General features: G+C 35.7%; 1 pseudogene; it reads right to left on the reverse strand.

Moving 5' to 3' along the window:
• Positions 1-12,957: 12,957 nt before the first annotated feature.
• On the reverse strand, positions 12,958-17,295 carry LOC101053055 (transmembrane protein 35B pseudogene; annotated as a pseudogene).
• Between the last annotated feature and the right edge of the window lie 277 nt (positions 17,296-17,572).

Raw genomic sequence — 17,572 nt, forward strand, 5'->3', positions numbered from 1 at the left:
AAAAAATATGCTTCAGCATACAAGATAAGACTTCAGAGATAGACTAACATCTGAGGAAAATAAAGAAGGCCTATCCCAGCAATAAAAGAAAGAATTTTATTTCATTTAATGCCTCTCCCAAATGATCAATTTTCTACTGCAGGGAAAGATATAAGAAGTTCCAGAATTGTGAGCAAGTTGAAAAATACTCACATCCCTGAAGTCTTTCATAGCCTCATATCTAACCTGAAATTTTGCTGAGCCAATGACCAAAGAATGTCTTTCAGATTAACTTTGTAAAAGAGAACCAGATTCCATGCACAGCCTTTGTCCCCCTAGAATTAAGTTTAAAGACAGCAATCATTTAAAATTTTATTTTATTAAATAAACCAATTTATTTAACATTTTTGACATGGCCATTAAATGATTAAATGGAAGACTCCAGCATATCCCAGAAGAGCTAAATTAGATCCATATACCACTTTTATATATGCACAAGCACCACATGCACATATATGTTTATTTTGTGGTTCCCACATAACAGTGATCTGCATGCTTCTTTTCTGAGTTGCTGTGGATACACTGCCTGTGGACATATCTGTGCGTTGGCTGAATAAGTTGGAGGTTGGGGCAGGAACAGCAGGGAGGAAGTTTAGAGAGTATAGAGCTTTAAATTGAGAGGAGAAATGAGCCAACCTTGATGAAAGTTATAGGCAACTCTTACTAGGACAGTTTAGGTGAGATACTATAAAATAAGACTCATTGCAATGAGGTAAACAGAGAGATCAATAAACATGAATAAATTATATTTACACCCAGTAACATGGATAAAGCTCATAAACATAATGTTAAGGAAAAGAGGTCAGTCACAAAAGCACATTTACTCAATGTATGATTCCATTTCTGTAATGTGGTAGACATTGCAATGTATAGAATCATACATTCCTAAGACATTGTCTTTAGCAATGTCTACTGCAACAGTAAAAATAGAAAGAGAATAAAAGAAATGATTACCATACCATCAGGATCATGATTACATTTAGGAAAGAGGAATGGGGTTGTGACTGTGAATGAGTTTACAGGGTTAGGGACACATTTCCGCAATGATGAAAATGTTCTAATTCTTGAACTAGACAGAAGCTTTGTTGGTGGTTCTCTGTTAAATAATAAATTGTACATTATGTGTTATATTTATTTCTGGATATGTGTCATTTCCAAATAAAAGTTTGAAAAGGAGAAGAAGATAGGAAAAACTTCCACTTTCATCAATGAAAAAGGTAATAGTCACAGAGCTCTGAAGTGACATTATCTTTAAGAGAAGAGAAATCCATGAGATGAGCCCTACATTGACCTGGTTTTCTTCTTTGGAGATGGCTCTTGAACACAATGTGGCAGTCTCCTGGACTGAGAATGTAGAATGGGATTAGAGAGAGAGAGAGAGAGAAAGAGAGCAGAACCTACAGAAACAAGACCATGTCTGTCAAGATCAAAAAGGGCTGCCAGTAACTTAACTGTCATTCAGAACTAAATCAACACCCCATAAATGAAGAAGAGGTCATCTAGATTACCTGCAATATATATTCACAACATCTAGCATTGAGTTACAACTACTTGGTATGTAAAAAAGCAAGAACATGCAATCCATATTCAAAGAAAAAAGGCATAAATAAAAACAGACTATGCAATGAATCAGATGTTTAAATTAGCAGACAAGGACTTCAGAAGCGCTGTTATAAATATTAATAAGTTCAAGGATCGAAGAGTATAGAGATAATGAATGAACAGATGAAGAAATGCCACAGACAAATAGAAACTGAATGGAAATTTGAGAATAGGAAAGTACAATATTAAAGTGAAATTTCACTGAATGAGCTTAAAAGTTTGAATAATGCAGAAGAAAGTATAACTGAATCAGACCAATCAATAAAAATTATTCAATTGCAGAAACATTTTTATTTATCTTAAAATTAGAGATAATGCATATAGAATTGGGCCAGTCAGGATTATGGAATTTTCTCCAGCCCCTTATGGCTTCTGTGGTATATACAACTGGGTAGATAGTTTGATCTAACCAAGACTGCATTTTAGCCGGGAAAATATACAAAAGAGAGGGAGGAGGCAAGGTAGAGATTATGCAATCTGACTCAAGCTGAGTAAAGAGGCTAGGAAAAGCTTGAGAAAGATTACAAGTATTAAAAAATGCTAAGACTGATTAACCATATGTCCAATGTGAATCATTGATTATTTGAGTCAGGCAACTAGAGGTAGTGAGCTGGGAAGACAGAAAGTAAAGATCAGAAAGTGGGAGGTATAAAACTGAACTCATAGAGGGATATCAGGTACAGATAATAAAAGCATCCAGGAGGCAGCATTATCAGGTAGAACTTTCTATGATGATGGAATACTCCTGAGCTGTTTAATATGGTAGTCACTAGCTATAGGCACCTGCTGAGCACTTGAAACATGGCTGACGCAACTGAGAGGCCGAATTCCTAATTTGTAAACATTGCAATAGTCACATGTGATTACTGGCTACTGTGCTGGGCAATGCAGGCTCGGAGTACAGAAATGAGTAGATTAGACCAGAGAGCGAACATGATTTTTTAGGACAAAAAGCAGGGCATTGGAAGGAGCATCAATGTAGTTATTGAAATCATAAGATCTTATTGATGCAAGAGAAAAAGATAATGAACCTGGAGTAAGGAATGAAGGAGAGTAATCTGGAGGACTGCAATAAGCATGGCTGCTCTAATCACTTGACCTGAAATTCAATCCTGAAGGGCTTTAGGGAAAAATATGGGAGAATGTTCTCAAAGTCAGAGTGAGGATCATGGAAGACACCGTCCCACCTAAGGGTCCTGGGGTTTGTGTGTTTTGCTCTAGAAACAGCCTTTACTTGGGAGAGCTTCAGGGAGCTGAGGAGGAAGTCAGGTTTCAGGGAGAGTGAAAGTGAAGAACATGGTCAGAGAAGAGACTGGCACATTATTATCATTCACGAGATCAGGCTCAGAGAGGTGAAGTAAATTGTTCAAGATCACAGAGCCTAAATAAATGATGGAGAACTTGAAGCTTGTTATTTTTATCCCAATGACCGTGCTTGTAACTATTACGCTCTGCTGCCTAGCAGCCACTGCAGTATCTAAAATCTCCAGAGCACCTAGCACCTATTAATATTTTTCAAGTTCATATTCCGTAAAGTTGCACTGCAGAATGGCCATAACTGTGGCCTAGCATTCAGCCCCACTGGCTACATATAACTTCACATAAGTTGTGTCTATTTCATGGCAGAAGGAAGATGACTCGAAGTACAGAAATCTTTCTCTCTTTCATATTTGTCCTATGTTACTATCTACATGAGGCCTGTGGACAGAACTGTAATCTTCCTGAAACTACCCTTTATTCCAAAATGCTGAAATGTAGAGTGACTACATTTCACCACTTTGTTCTTTTCTTCCCTAAGTTTCACCCCGTACAGTTTACCTTACAGCCTCCGCAAAACATTTCTTCATACTGAGACCCAGACAGCAATCATTTTGGACAATTTTAAAGTCACATACTTTATCTTGAGTTCTTAAAGTTTCTTATAAATACAGTGCTAAACTACACTGAATCACAGAGAATAATTGAAAATTGGCTATAGAAATGTCAATTCATTTTCTTACTAGAAATCAAAAACAGAATTTGAAACTTTTTCAGAAGTTACTGAAGTTTGATTATTTCTACAGTTCTTTATACTTTGCTCAGATGACTGTTTCTATGTACTGACTTCTTGTAACTTAGGTTTAGAAATATGTTTGTTACGATTTTTTATAAAAAAAAAAAAAAAGAAATTTGGATCACCCATCCTTATTTTTATTTTATTTCCAAAAGTCTATATATCTTAGTCTTATGCATAAATACAGAGTGGAGGTGTGGCAAAGAGAAAGAAGTCAAGGAAGAATAAAACACAGAAGAGCACAGGAGAGCAAGGGGACTTGAAAAGATACACCTTAGAAATGGAAGGTGTGGGCCGGGTGCGGTGGCTCAAGCCTGTAATCCCAGCACTTTGGGAGGCCAAGGTGGGTGGATCACAAGGTCGAGAGATCGAGACCAAGCTGGTCAACATGGTGAAACCCCGTCTCTACTAAAAATACAAAAAAAATTAGCTGGGCATGGTGGGGCGTGCCTGTAATCCCAGCTACTCAGGAGGCTGAGGCAGGAGAATTGCCTGAGCCCAGGAGGTGGAGGTTGCGGTGAGCCGAGATCGCACCATTGCACTCCAGCCTGGGTAACAAGAGCGAAACTCCGTATCAAAAAAAAAAAAAAAAAAAGAAATGGAAGGTGTGAAAGTGAATCTGAAAGGCAGCAACCTGAGAAAGGGTGTGTATCCAGAGGTGACATCATGAAGAAGCATGAAATAAAAAGAATCTTCCAGACCATGAAATAACAAAAACCCGAGAGCAGTGATTGGCAAATGGGGGCACTGAGTCTCCCCAGTGGCCTGGGATGTGACCAAGGTAGTGAAGGCAAAAATGAGGGCACCAAATGAGAAGGGACCCTTTTGACAAATAGAAACAAATATACCGTTGAGGTCAAGCACTAATTACTGGATCTTCATTAAATGATTTGCATCCCTGATCCTAGGCTTTCCTCCACGAGTTATATTCTAGAATAAAAGTTAGTAACAATGTCCAATCAGAAATCTCACATTTTTACCTAGTTTGTCCATGTAAAGATTTTCTCACCTGTTGTGTAATTACCTAAGGAATTGCTGATATCAATACCAAGGAGCTGTGGCTTGCTATCCAGCATCAGATCTGACAGTGAATATGAGAGCCATAAATAAAAGACAGAACAAATGGCCCAGTGCTGACAGTTAAGAAACACACTGGGAAATAAAAGGCAAGGAAGGATTATTGAAAATGTCTCTAAGACCTGGGACACACAGAAAGCAGGGGTGTCAGGAGGTTGTTTTTTTTTGTTGTTGTTGTTGTTTTGTTTGTTTGTTTGTTTTTTTAACTGTGAGCCTGGAGTTACATAGACAGGATAGCCTCTCTAAAGATTTAGGGTCCAACCACCCAGGCATCAGTAAGACAGTTTTATCGAGCTGCAGGGTGGTCACAAAACTGAACTACAGGCTTGGGGGAAAGAGTCGATGTTAGACACAGTCTCTTCTCTACAACTGACTCAAAGAAGAAAAGTGAAAGAAATGTCAAAAATAAAGAGGATATGTTTATTACGAGGATACTGTAGGCTACGTGCAGACTAGGTGCTTTCTCTGTGGTGGGATATTTTTGTTTTTCTTAAGTAATTTAATAAATAAAACATGACATACTCAGATACATAAAATAAACATCTGTTGTGTGTCTGCAAGTCACCATGTGGATATGGATACAGATTCGAGAAGCCATGCCATAGAGGGACTGAAAGCACGAACTCAGCACTCACATTGATTTGGTGCAAACCTCGGCTCTATACCTTACCAGCCACATCACTTTGGTAAAGTCTCGTAATTCTTCTGTTCTTAGATTTCCCGAGAATTAAACACAGTAGTCATGGTCAGGTTCCTATCAGGTATACCAGGCATATCTTAAGTGCTCAATAAGTGTTGGTTCTCTTCTTATTATTATTTGCAACATGATCTCGGGGCTGGGAAAGCCATCTCTTTAACAGAGTAAACCACAAAAATGTATTTGGTTTTGACAATGACACATAATAAAAGAAGGCAACTTACTAGGGCTAGCAAATGTTTTGTATGGGAAGTGAAACACAGGATAACTAAAATAAGGGTGAACTCAAAGGAAAAGGATAGAAAGGTTGGGCAATTCGAGCCCTCGGATTTCATTATTTTAATGTTAAAAGTTTATTAAGGTAGCTAAGTCAGGAGTTTTTCCAGTTTTCTAAATATATCTACCATAGATCAAATTTGAAGTTGATACTGAAACTCGCATTACTTCACTGGGAACAACTGACATCTGGGTCAACCAGCGAAGCGTCAGCAACTGAATTGCATCCCTGATGCTAAACTTCCTCTCAAAACTCATTCTTTCAGGCTGAAAGATGATGAAATTCCACCAGAAATCTCAGATTTTCACCTAGTTTGTCCACTTAAAGATTTTCTCACTTGTTTTTTAATTACTTAAATGTCTCTGATGCCTCTCATTGCTAATATGTGCTTTACAGGTAGAATTTGTTTTAATGAATCTAGTATATTACAAACTATTTGATCTTCCTTTTCTGTCTAACGAGGGGAATTTTGTTGCTTTGCTTTCTCTTTGATTTATTTATATTTAAAGTAAGTGTATTTTCTTTTCTTTTCTTTTCTTTTTAAGACGGAATTTCGCTTTTGTTACTCAGTCTGGAGTGCAATGGCGTGATCTCGGCTCACCACAACCTCGGCCTCCTGGGTTCAGGCAATTCTCCTGCCTCAGCCTCCTGAGTAGCTGGGATTACAGGCACGCACCACCATGCCCAGCTAATTTTTTGTAGTTTTAGTAGAGACGGGGTTTCCCCATGTTGACCACGATGGTCTCGATCTCTTGACCTTGTGATCCATCGGCCTCGGCCTCCCAGGGTGCTGGGATTACAGGCGTGAGCCACCGTGCCCGGCCAAAGTAAGTGTATTTTCTATTGTATTTATCAAAAGTTAGGATTTTGAAAATGTTTTTAGTATGTGCATATATGTATATAAATACACATATATGCATATATATGTGTGTGTATATTTCAAGACTACATATACAGTTATATATACTGCATATATACACAGTTTATATATCTAGTATATATATACAGTCTTGAATTACACACACACAGAGATTAAAAGGGATTAAATGATTCAGATTTGTTATATCATTTAATATGACACAATTTGATCATTTTATGAAGTTTTTATTAAAAAAGCTGTCTGAAAAATAGCCTTTATAATTATAATCTATCATTTTTAAATGAGAAATTGCATGTCTAACATCTCTGTCCTTGTTAAAGCAGAGTCTGACGTCAATTAATGGAGAAGTTTGAAATAAGTCTGGAAGTTTAGAAAAATGTATGGAATTTATGATCAAGACTAGAAAACTGTTGAATGTAAGCAAGTCAACAAATAACTTTCACAGAAGAAGTTATCTTGAGACTCTGGCTTGCATATTGTTAAGCATTGTAGATTTATTTTAAACTATTTAAATACTTGGCCATAATCCTTTCCCATCTTTCATTTGCATTTTAAGATATGTAATAATTCATCTGACATGTGTTTCAGCTTTTTAAAACTGAGATGTTATGAACGATTCTTAGAGAATATTTGAAATTAACTAGTGAGAATAATCTTTCAAATCTCTCCATATTTCCACTAAGAAGTTGCCTTTTGAACTCAGTTATCAACAAAAAAGAAGTTTGCTAATAGTTCGACTTTTATAAGTTTTTCTACTAAATTTTAAAGATTAAACAAATTCATAGATGGATTTGTTTGACAGAATATTCATCTTTGTGAAAAATAATATAAAATTTTTTGCAGAAAAATAAGAATTCATGGCTAAGACTCAATCGATCATGGATTTTTGCAGTCTTGAGTTTACCATCAAACAAAAGCACACAAGTTTCCCAGTATTCAGTTATTAAAATAAGATTGCAACAAACCAAACACCTAAATTATTAGCACTGTGCTTCCAATTTGCTCAAGCAGTCTTCGAAGTTTTCCACATCTGCAAATATTCCTGGTGATTTGACATAGTGTTGTACCTGTCTTCACAAAATCCCTGTTTTTTTTGTTCCAGTATTCACTCAGGCCACTGATCATCTTAAGACTCAATTCTGACAATTGCCTAACCACTGAAGTTTGCCAAATGCAGTGTGATGAGACAACTCAACCAAATGGCAAGGAGAAAATTCTCTCTCCATGTTTTGCAGTTCAAGAGACGCCACAGTAGGGCTGCTCGTGCCCCATAGTGTAACAGAGTTAATGTTTGTGCCCTGGAATTATTCCCAGTTTTCATGAACCACACATCTGCGCTACACCCTCTCCAAATAATCCATATTGCCTACAGTATACTGAATGTGTTAAGCAGCAGCTATTACTCCAAACCAGGAAACACCATTTTCTTAAAATGAATGTCTTAATATAATTAATAAATTAATTAAATTTGTATAAATTTACAGGGTACAAGTGCAGTTTTGTTATATGCATAGGTTACATAGTAGTGAAGTCTGGACTTTTAGGGTGACCATCACAAAAATAATGTACATTGTACTCATTGAGTAATTTATTATCATCGACCTTCCTTCCACCACCTCACCTATTCAAGCCTCCCTTATCATTCCATTCTTTACATCCATGTGTATACATTATTTAGCTCGCAGTACGAGTGAGAACAGGTGATATTTGTCTTTCTGTGTCTGACTTGTTTTACTTAAGATAACGGCCTCCAGTTCCAATCATGTTGCCGCAAAAACCATGATTTCCTTCTTTTTCTTTTTTTTTTTTTTTAAATGGCTGAAGAGTACTTCATTGTATGTATGTACCACATTTCCTAATCCACTCATCTGTTGATGGACCATTAGGTTGATTCTATGCATCTGCTATTGTGAATAGTGCTGCAATAAACAAATGAGTTTGTTTAAACAGGTATCTTTTTAATATATTAATTACTTTTCCTCTGGGTAGATACCCAGTGGTGTGATTGCTGGTTTGAATGGTAATTCTATTTGTACTCCTTTGAGAAATCTCCATACCATTTTCCATAGAGATTGTACAAATTTACCGTCTCACCAACCGTTCCACTTTGTCACATTGAATTCTTTCCTGTCTTTACTGTAGTCAGCCCCTCTGCATGGAATTTCTTTGCTTCCTTAAGTCCTCCACCCCCTGAAAACTTTGGTCTGTTCAAACTGTAGTTGTGGACAGAACACATGATTTTCCTGAGGAAGGCCCTGGGCAGCAGATTAAATCAGCAGATACAAATAGATACTGGCAAGGAGATATACTAACTCCACCTAGATGAACAGGAAGCTCAGCACTCATCCAGCAGGGAGCCCTGCTTTAACTATTAAAACAATTTTATTTATAAAAGAGTCACTATGCTCCATTCTACCTTCTAAAAATCCCTTCACAAGTTAAGAAACAGATAAACCCAAAGCGATTTGAAAATTAATGCTAAACTGGAATCTTTACAGCATTTTAAAAATTTTATTGTAGGTCATGTCAATAATTGATCAAAAGTTTCTGAAATGCTACAAAAATACAGAAAATGAAGGCTGTTATTAGACTTGATTTATCAGATTATTTTCACTCTCATAATAATCTAGCTCTGAGGAACATACAAATTGCATGCTATTCATGCTCCTGCAAGTGACTTGTAAAATTAACTGTCCAATCACCTGTACAGGCAGGCTCTGAACTTTACTGAATTTTTACGTGGCATTCTATTTCATTAGTGAAACTCCTGACTTTTCTGACAGAAGGCAACCTCATTATCAGATGTTACTGGTGGAATTATCAACTATAAAATGGTCTTAGCATTTCGCTTATATCAAAATTAAAAGCTAACAAATTATTGAAATAAGTAAGGAAAGAAAAAAGTCTTAATTTGTATGGTAACTGGAAGTTTTATGTCCATATGATGGCTTAATGAACAATAGAGTAATGAGGAGGCTTCTGATGATGATGATAAAATAATTACGTGGATCACACAATATTATAAGGAAATGTTAATAACAAAATCTGCCTATGCTCTAAATCACTGAGATTTGGAGATTCTCTCCTTGTATTGCACAGCCTATGACCATTGATATACTTACATACATTTAATGTTATCCAGTCTTATGTAATACTGCCACAGTGAAAGTAAAATTTAAAAAAATTGGTGATGTATGTTTGTGTATATTTCCCTTATAGCATATCATCAAATATTCAAAAGGCAAATAGTATACTACATCCTTTCAAAAAATCTTACACGCTTAAGTAGTAGGAAGAAGGTTTAATAGCATAAAATTCACGGAAATTATGTTCTAAAGTTAAAAATAACTTAAGAAATGGAAGATTTTACCTGTCACAGAGCAAACCCTAACTCATTTTTATGAAGACTGGATCTCACATACTTATAAGGCTTTAGAGGAGTCTTACGACTGTCAGACGAGCTCAGCGGGTATTATCTTCCTGCTGGGGATTTCATCATTTCTCCTCCCATATGTCTCTTTTTATCGAAAGAGAAAAATGTTCCACTAGGTCTAAAGGTTTTCAAGTAAATGTCTTTTCATATATTGAACATATTTTAAAGTTTTTCATGTATGTATAGCAAAGCAATTTTGTATATATAAAACTAGGGTATATCTAAAAATAATATTAACATAAATTCAGTGAAAATCAGACATTGCTACATTTGTCTGTGGCTTTGAATACTGACCTTCCTACATGTATGCATACAACTTGAGCTCAGCTCTCATCAAATGAAGATGATTCTCTTTGCTATTGAGAATAATACTGTGCTGAACATATAAGTGCATATGTCTTTTGGTAGACACAATTTATATTCCTTGGGTGGGATGGCTGGGTTGAATGGTAGTTGTTTTAACTTCTTTAAGAAACTGCCAAACTACTTTAAACAGTGGCCGAACTAATATAAATTTACCAGCAGTCTGAACAAATTTACCAGCAGTCTGAACAAATTTACCAGCAGTCTGAACAAATTTACATTAGTGTAAATTCCCACCAGCAGTGTATAAGTGTTCCTTTTCACTGCAACTTGTTTCTGTTCTTATCAACATATTATTTTATGACTTTTTAGTAATATCTATTCTTACTGGTATGGGATGGTATCTCATTTTGGTTTGATTTGCATTTCTCTAGTTATTAGTGATGTACATTTCTTCTTCATACATTTCTTCATATTTGTCTTCTTTTCAGAAGTGTCTGTTCATTTCCTTTGCCCATTTTTTAATGGGGTTGTTTGAGTTTTGCTTGTTGATTTGTTTACATTCTTTGTAGATTCTGGATAGTAGACCTTGGTCAAATGTATAGTTTGCAAATATTTTCTCCAATTCTTTAGGTTGTCTGTTTACTCTTTTGATAGTTTCTTTGGTGTGCTGAAACTCTTTAATTTAATAAGGTTCCCTTTGTCCGTTTTTGTACCTGTTGCAATTGCTTTTAGAGACTTTGTCATGAAATCTTTGCCAAGACCTATGTCCAGCATGTTATGTTCTAGGTTTTCTTTTACTGTTCTTATAGTTTTAGATCTTACATTTAAGTCTTTAATTCATCTTCATCTTGAGTTGATTTTTGTGTATGGTGCAAGGAAGGTGTCCAGCGTCAATCTTCTGCATATGACTAGCCTGTTTTCCCAGTGCCAATTATTAAATAGGGAGTCCTTTCTCCTATTGCTCATTATTTTCCACTTTGTTGAAGATCAGATGGTTGCAGGTGTGTAACTTTATTTCTGGACTCTCTGACTTGTTCCATTGGTGTATGTGTTTGCTTTTTTGTGAGCTACCTTGGACTTGTATTATGGTTTGACATCAGAGAGTCTTGCTTCTTGTTTTGCTCTATTTGCTTAGGATTGCTATGGCTATTTGGGATCTTGGGCTCTTTTTTGGTTCTGTATAAATTTCTAAAGTACAAGTAAGTTGTACGTCACTCTTCTGTTTAAAACACTCTTACAGCTTCTTATCTCATACAGAAGAAAAGCCTCAATTCACACCATGGCCTATAAGGAACTATATATACTGATCCCTCCTTTGTGTATTGTGTGCCAATATTCCAGGTACACACTAAGCACTGTGTCTTTCCATTGGGAACACAAAAGCAATTTAAACAGTTGGAATGATCACCTACATTGCACAGGTAGGATCCAAGTCTTAGTCCCTTTGGGCTGATGTAACAAAATACTATAAACTGGAGAGTTTATCAAAAATAGAAATGTATTGCCCACAGTTCTGGTAGCTGAAAACCTAAGATCAAGGTGCCAGCATATTTGATATACAGTGAGGGTCCATTTCCTGATCCATAGACGGCACCCTCTTGCTGAATCCTCACCTGGTGGAAGAAGCAAAAACGCTCTCTGGGGCCTTTTCTGTAAGGGCATAAATCCCATTCATGAGGCTGCACTTCTTTGACTTAACCACTTTCCAAAAGGCTAATACATCACTTTGGGGGTTAGGAGTTCAGCATACGAGTTTTGGAGAGACACAAACATTCAGACCATAATTATTCATTCTTTATATTCCCAGCATCTATTTTTCCAAACTTATACAATAAAAATGGAAACCACCTGAGCTGCGTTTACAAAGCTTATTATTTTGATTTAAAAGAAAAATCAGTTGATCTAGCTTAGCTCATTTTTCCTACAGCAATAAAACATGGCTTCTGAGTTATGCCTAAATCAATAGTTTCCAAACTTTAGTGTACAATGGCCTCACAGTAAGGGATGGAGATATTAAGTCTTATAAAACATGTAAACGCTGTAATCCTCTTGGCCTTCCAGTTTCTGATTTGGAAGACTGAACTTGGGAATCTGCATTCTTAACATCAGCTCAAGTGATTCTAAAATCTTGTTATCTACTTTCAGAAATACTGGTCTAGTAATACAACATATGTCTCTAAAGAAAATAATAAAAATTTGCTGTATTATTTCTAACTAAAGACTTTTTGTTGATCTTATAGTATATTAGGTTTTAAAAGGAGGGAATAAAGTAGGATATATGGTTTCATTTTCATTTAAATCTCTCTCTCTCTCTCTCTCTCTCTCTCTCTCTCTCTATATATATATATATATATATATATATATCTGTTTAAAGGCACAGAAAAAAGTTCAGAGGTATAGTTACACCAAGACATTAAAAGTGGTTATTTGGGGCATCAGAATTTTGGTTGATTTAAATTTTCTTTTTTGCTTATTTTGTATTTTCATATGACATGAGGAATGTTCGTATACCATGTACTCCTCACAAAAGAGTAGTAAAGCTAAAAAGAGAAAGCAGGGCCATGTAAACAAGATGTCTCTTTCAACACTGGCTGACCCTGGATATTATACTGGTAACAAGATGATAGACTCTGTGTTCTACCATGTTCCTGCTGTGACAGCTGCATGGCATAAAGAGGCAGAGATGCTCTACTTCCAGGATTCCTTGAATGTACTTAGAGTCTTCTTCCTAGTGGGTCTGACCACCTTCTTAGTTTGGGCTAAGAGCTGGCCGACATCCAGCAGCAGCAGGAACACCAGGCAGACGATGGCTGGGATGCAGGTGCTTAGTGACTCTTTCAGAGCTGCCAAGGTGAAGATGGCCCCGATCATGAGCAGAATCAAGAACAAGTGACCGATCTCTTGCAGCATCGGTGGACCTGTGACCAGCAGCAACCCAGCCAGCAGTTCCAGGAAGCCCACAGCTGTCTGGTAGCTCAGGGGATCTGGCTGGTAGCCAAACACCTTCAGCGGGAACACCTCAGCAAACTGCACGAACAGGGCTTTCATCCGCTCCGAAACTGGAGCCGAGATCTGCTCCGAGAGCTCGGCCGCCCCCACGCGCGCCAGGAAGCCTCCCAGCGGCACGCGCAGCACCGAGAGCAGGAGCGCCCCGGCCGCGCTTGCCCCGCGGGGCACCGAGCTCCCTAACTAAAGACTTTTAATGACCAGAATACATTTTGACTATTTTAACTGAATTATTAACATTGATCCAAATAATGTCAATAAGTGTACCTTCCATGGTTAACTCATGATATAATAAAAATTAAGGTCACACTGCAGAAGTAATGTGATGCTCTCCACAATCTATAGAATGTATCTTCAATAATTATTCTGCAAACTAAACTACAGGGTTTTGTGGTTGTGGTTTTAAATAAACTAAGACCAGTGCTCTCATTAAGGCTGATCATATATCACAATCATGTTTAAAGAGCCTGGGAAACTGTAAATTGCATTTCAGTTTTTGCTTATTGTTACCAGTTTAATTTTAAAAGGCGAGTTTGATGAAAAAAAAAAAAAAATGCAGCACATAAGAAAAACCTAAGTTCTGTTTTCCCTAGCTTTCTTTTCTCTTTGGCTGTTCCTTCAGAAGTGGAGAAAGAAAAAGAAACCTGAAAGTTTTACGAAGCTTGGAAAAGGTCGTTGATATGAAATGGCTGTCACACTTCACCTTCGCTACTTCAGAAATAATTATTGCTGCTTAATGCTTGACAGGCTGGAATCGAATTTTACAGTCTAGATGTTTGGGAACGAGGGGCGGGGAATAGCAGCTAAGAGCTGCTGTCAGCAAAGGTTCACTAAAATCTTGAAAAGGGTGAAGCCGTCTATTTGGTGTGATAAAAACATACAAGACCTTACAGACTACCCGCTTTGAAAACAATTTTCTTTCTCTGAAAATATGTGGTGGAGTTTTATTAATTTTCAAATTAATTTTTGTCTTTAGAATCTAATACGTTATTATAAGAAAAATCAAGGTGAAGAGGGACTACATAACGTCAAATTTTGTGCATGATTTTTTTTGTTGTTTTACTTTTTTGAGGGGTATTTTTGTTTGTTTTTGCTATGAATTTTCTCCATTCCTTCCATGAAATCAGTGTAACTAGCAGTATCGAATACAGAGACAAAAAAAAAATGAAGCTTATTTTCCACTTTTTGTTTAATAGCAGAGAAAATACTTCTCCAGTCTGAGGACAAAAATTTAGTTACCATTATAAGAATTTTTGATAAAAATACTTTAATATTTTGTGAGTAAACTAAGACAGATTCTGTTTTTATCATGATATTTTCTAAATTAACATTATTATTTGGCAGATAATTAAAATTGATGCGTTTAATATTTCTGAATACTGTTTTTCTGTATTCAACTTAAGTTAAATTATTGGAAACATTCAAAATGTCCAATAATTTATCTTCTGGTTAAAAAAAAAACTTCAAATTAAAAAAAAAACTGTAATTAAATAAATAAATACATAAAATGAAAATTCAGTGGAAACATGCAATTACCATGTTCCTTATGTTATGCCTGTACAGGCATTGCATTCACCTCTTCACCACACAGCTACAAATCACTCAATGTTTCATCAAATCTAGTATATATATATAATGTTATCTATAGTGTTAAGGACATTATCAAGTGGTGGAATATTTTAATTCTATCAAAATATCACTTTGATATATAACAATTTTGAAAACATTTAGGGATTTGGTAGTCTAGACAGAGTCAGAATGTTTTTTAACTTGGTTTTGTATATATTTAGTGACTCACAATAAAGCTAACTACATTCCGACTAAAGATTATTATATGGCAGAGCATTTTTTTAAACTTATATGGAATGATTACTGAAATTGCTATTCTATCTGTGATAGAAGAATTATTCCAACAAAAATTTAGTCTTTCTTTCTAATCATTTACTTGGTAAAAAAATGGGGGCTTTGAATTAAGGCAAATAAGTTATATTTTTTGCTCTATAAAACTGCTCTTGGCGTCTATTATGAAGTCATTAAAGAAACATTTTTCTTTCTTTTCCTTATTGTAACATTATAAAATCTGCTGAATAAGTAAGTTTATTACAGTATTATTCTTATTTTACTATTTTATTAGGAGCAGAAGTGCTATTAAAAGCTTAATATATTAATAAATTAATATATTAAGTGTACACTACATATAATACATATATTAAATGATAACACAGAATTAATGTAGTATATAAAAACTATGATTAAATATTATTAGTGTGCTTTAAACTTACAATATAATTCACCTAACTATATGTCAAAATAGTCTGTAAATATCATCAACTAATAATACATAATATTTATTGATTTTATTATATCCACCTAATACTCATATATGATATTGCATCAGCAGACACAATTATTAAAGAACAACGAACCAAGATATAATATTTACAAATTAAATACAGTGATTTAACATTACATATTATTGTTAGAAATTTCTGTTCTTTCTATAAATTAACAAAAACTCAAAATTCTGGAAAGCTTTCTATAATGGCATGTTCTTTCATTATGACAAGTGACGTGAGACTTTGAAAGGTAAAGAAATTGAATTATTTCTCTAGAAAGAACATTTCAAGGTTAAAGTGATCACTGCTACAAAATGAGATCAACAAATGCACAAATCTGAAATAGCGTTGCTTATTCATCCTTTTATAAAATTCTTGAGGTTTCACTGATACCTAATTATACGATAAATCAGAATGTGCCCTATCAAAATAAAATCACTAAATATTTTTACAACAGTCCATTTTCATGTTATTTATTATATGTAAGGTCTAAACTCTTTAGAAAAAAGAAAATTTCCTGAAACTTTACACAGTAAAGATAAGAACATAAACCCGGGCCACGTTTAGTCAGCATTTTGTCTATGGAAAATGAAACTGTGATTAACCAAAGGCAGCGTGGTTCCACCAAGAGCCAGTAACATTAGATTATCTCTGACATCTTATAAAAGAGCGGAGAAATTAAGGGCTTATTAATCATAAGCCTTCCTTGTCCACATATAAAGTGATCATATTGAGATCTCATGTCAGATATCAGAAAGCACAGAGACTGTTAGTTGTACACAGCATTAAAAAAAGGAGATGATAGTATCGACCACTATCACCGCATCACAAGGTTTTCTCCAGGAGTAGATATGGCTGTTGGCTTAGATGTTAGTGATTCTTCCCGAACTAGAGCTTAACTATGATGATGTCCACTACCACTGATGTTCAAATGTGTAAGCCGTGTGATAAATCTTGTCTCAAAGCATCACACAACCTCACAATCACATCACCTCACAGTACTCAATTCTCATTTTTCCTGATATCAACAGCAAGGTCTGTTTATCACCAGTTCCTTTGTCTCAAATTTGTTTTTAGAGTTAGGGTTTGCTTCTCATTGACACCTTGACTCTTAAGACCTAATTAGGAGAAATTAGGCTCAATTCATATTGGTTCAACTACTTGATCTTTGTCAATCAGATAAACCATAATAACTGTTTTATGACTGTTATTTTTTTCTTTATTTTACATGATGGAAATAGGTAAAATACTAGTCACTCTAAAAAGTGATAAATATTGCAGAAAGAAAACACATTAGGCCTTGAGATGGAGAGAAAGCAGTACACCTTCTTTTGAAGATTCAAAGGGGCAAGGGTTGGCTCTGGTAAAGCATGCATTGATACCAAATTATTTGTGGACTGATATTATTGGCATTGAAGAGGTGTCATAAAAAAATGACTAGATGTGTATACATAGAAAAGAGCCAGCCATTTGACATATAAAACCACAAACTAATTTTTACCATCTGGAAAAGCTGCCATTTCTCCTACTATAGAACCTTCTAGTTTGATGTGGAGACCTGGACTTCTCTGGTATTTAGAATATGTCATGTTTTACCCACCACAGCAGTGGCTGGAGGGAGAGAATATTCATCAGACCTCCTGAACAATTGCATTTGCTAGGTAGTGGCAATTATAGCAATAAACAATTCTGAAAGAAACCAAGAGCCTTAGGAAAGTTCACAGAATTCTACCATTCGGGAAAGTAGCTTTTGGGGACACAGTGGATTCACCATGCCCTCCAGTAAGTGATGGCGATGACTAGTATTAAGCAGGAGTGATTCATGAAACGTGTGTGTATTCCTTGTGTTTCTCTTATTCCCGGGTT

Source organism: Saimiri boliviensis, chromosome 3 (assembly GCF_048565385.1).
Source record: "Saimiri boliviensis isolate mSaiBol1 chromosome 3, mSaiBol1.pri, whole genome shotgun sequence".
Classification (NCBI taxonomy): domain Eukaryota; kingdom Metazoa; phylum Chordata; class Mammalia; order Primates; family Cebidae; genus Saimiri; species Saimiri boliviensis.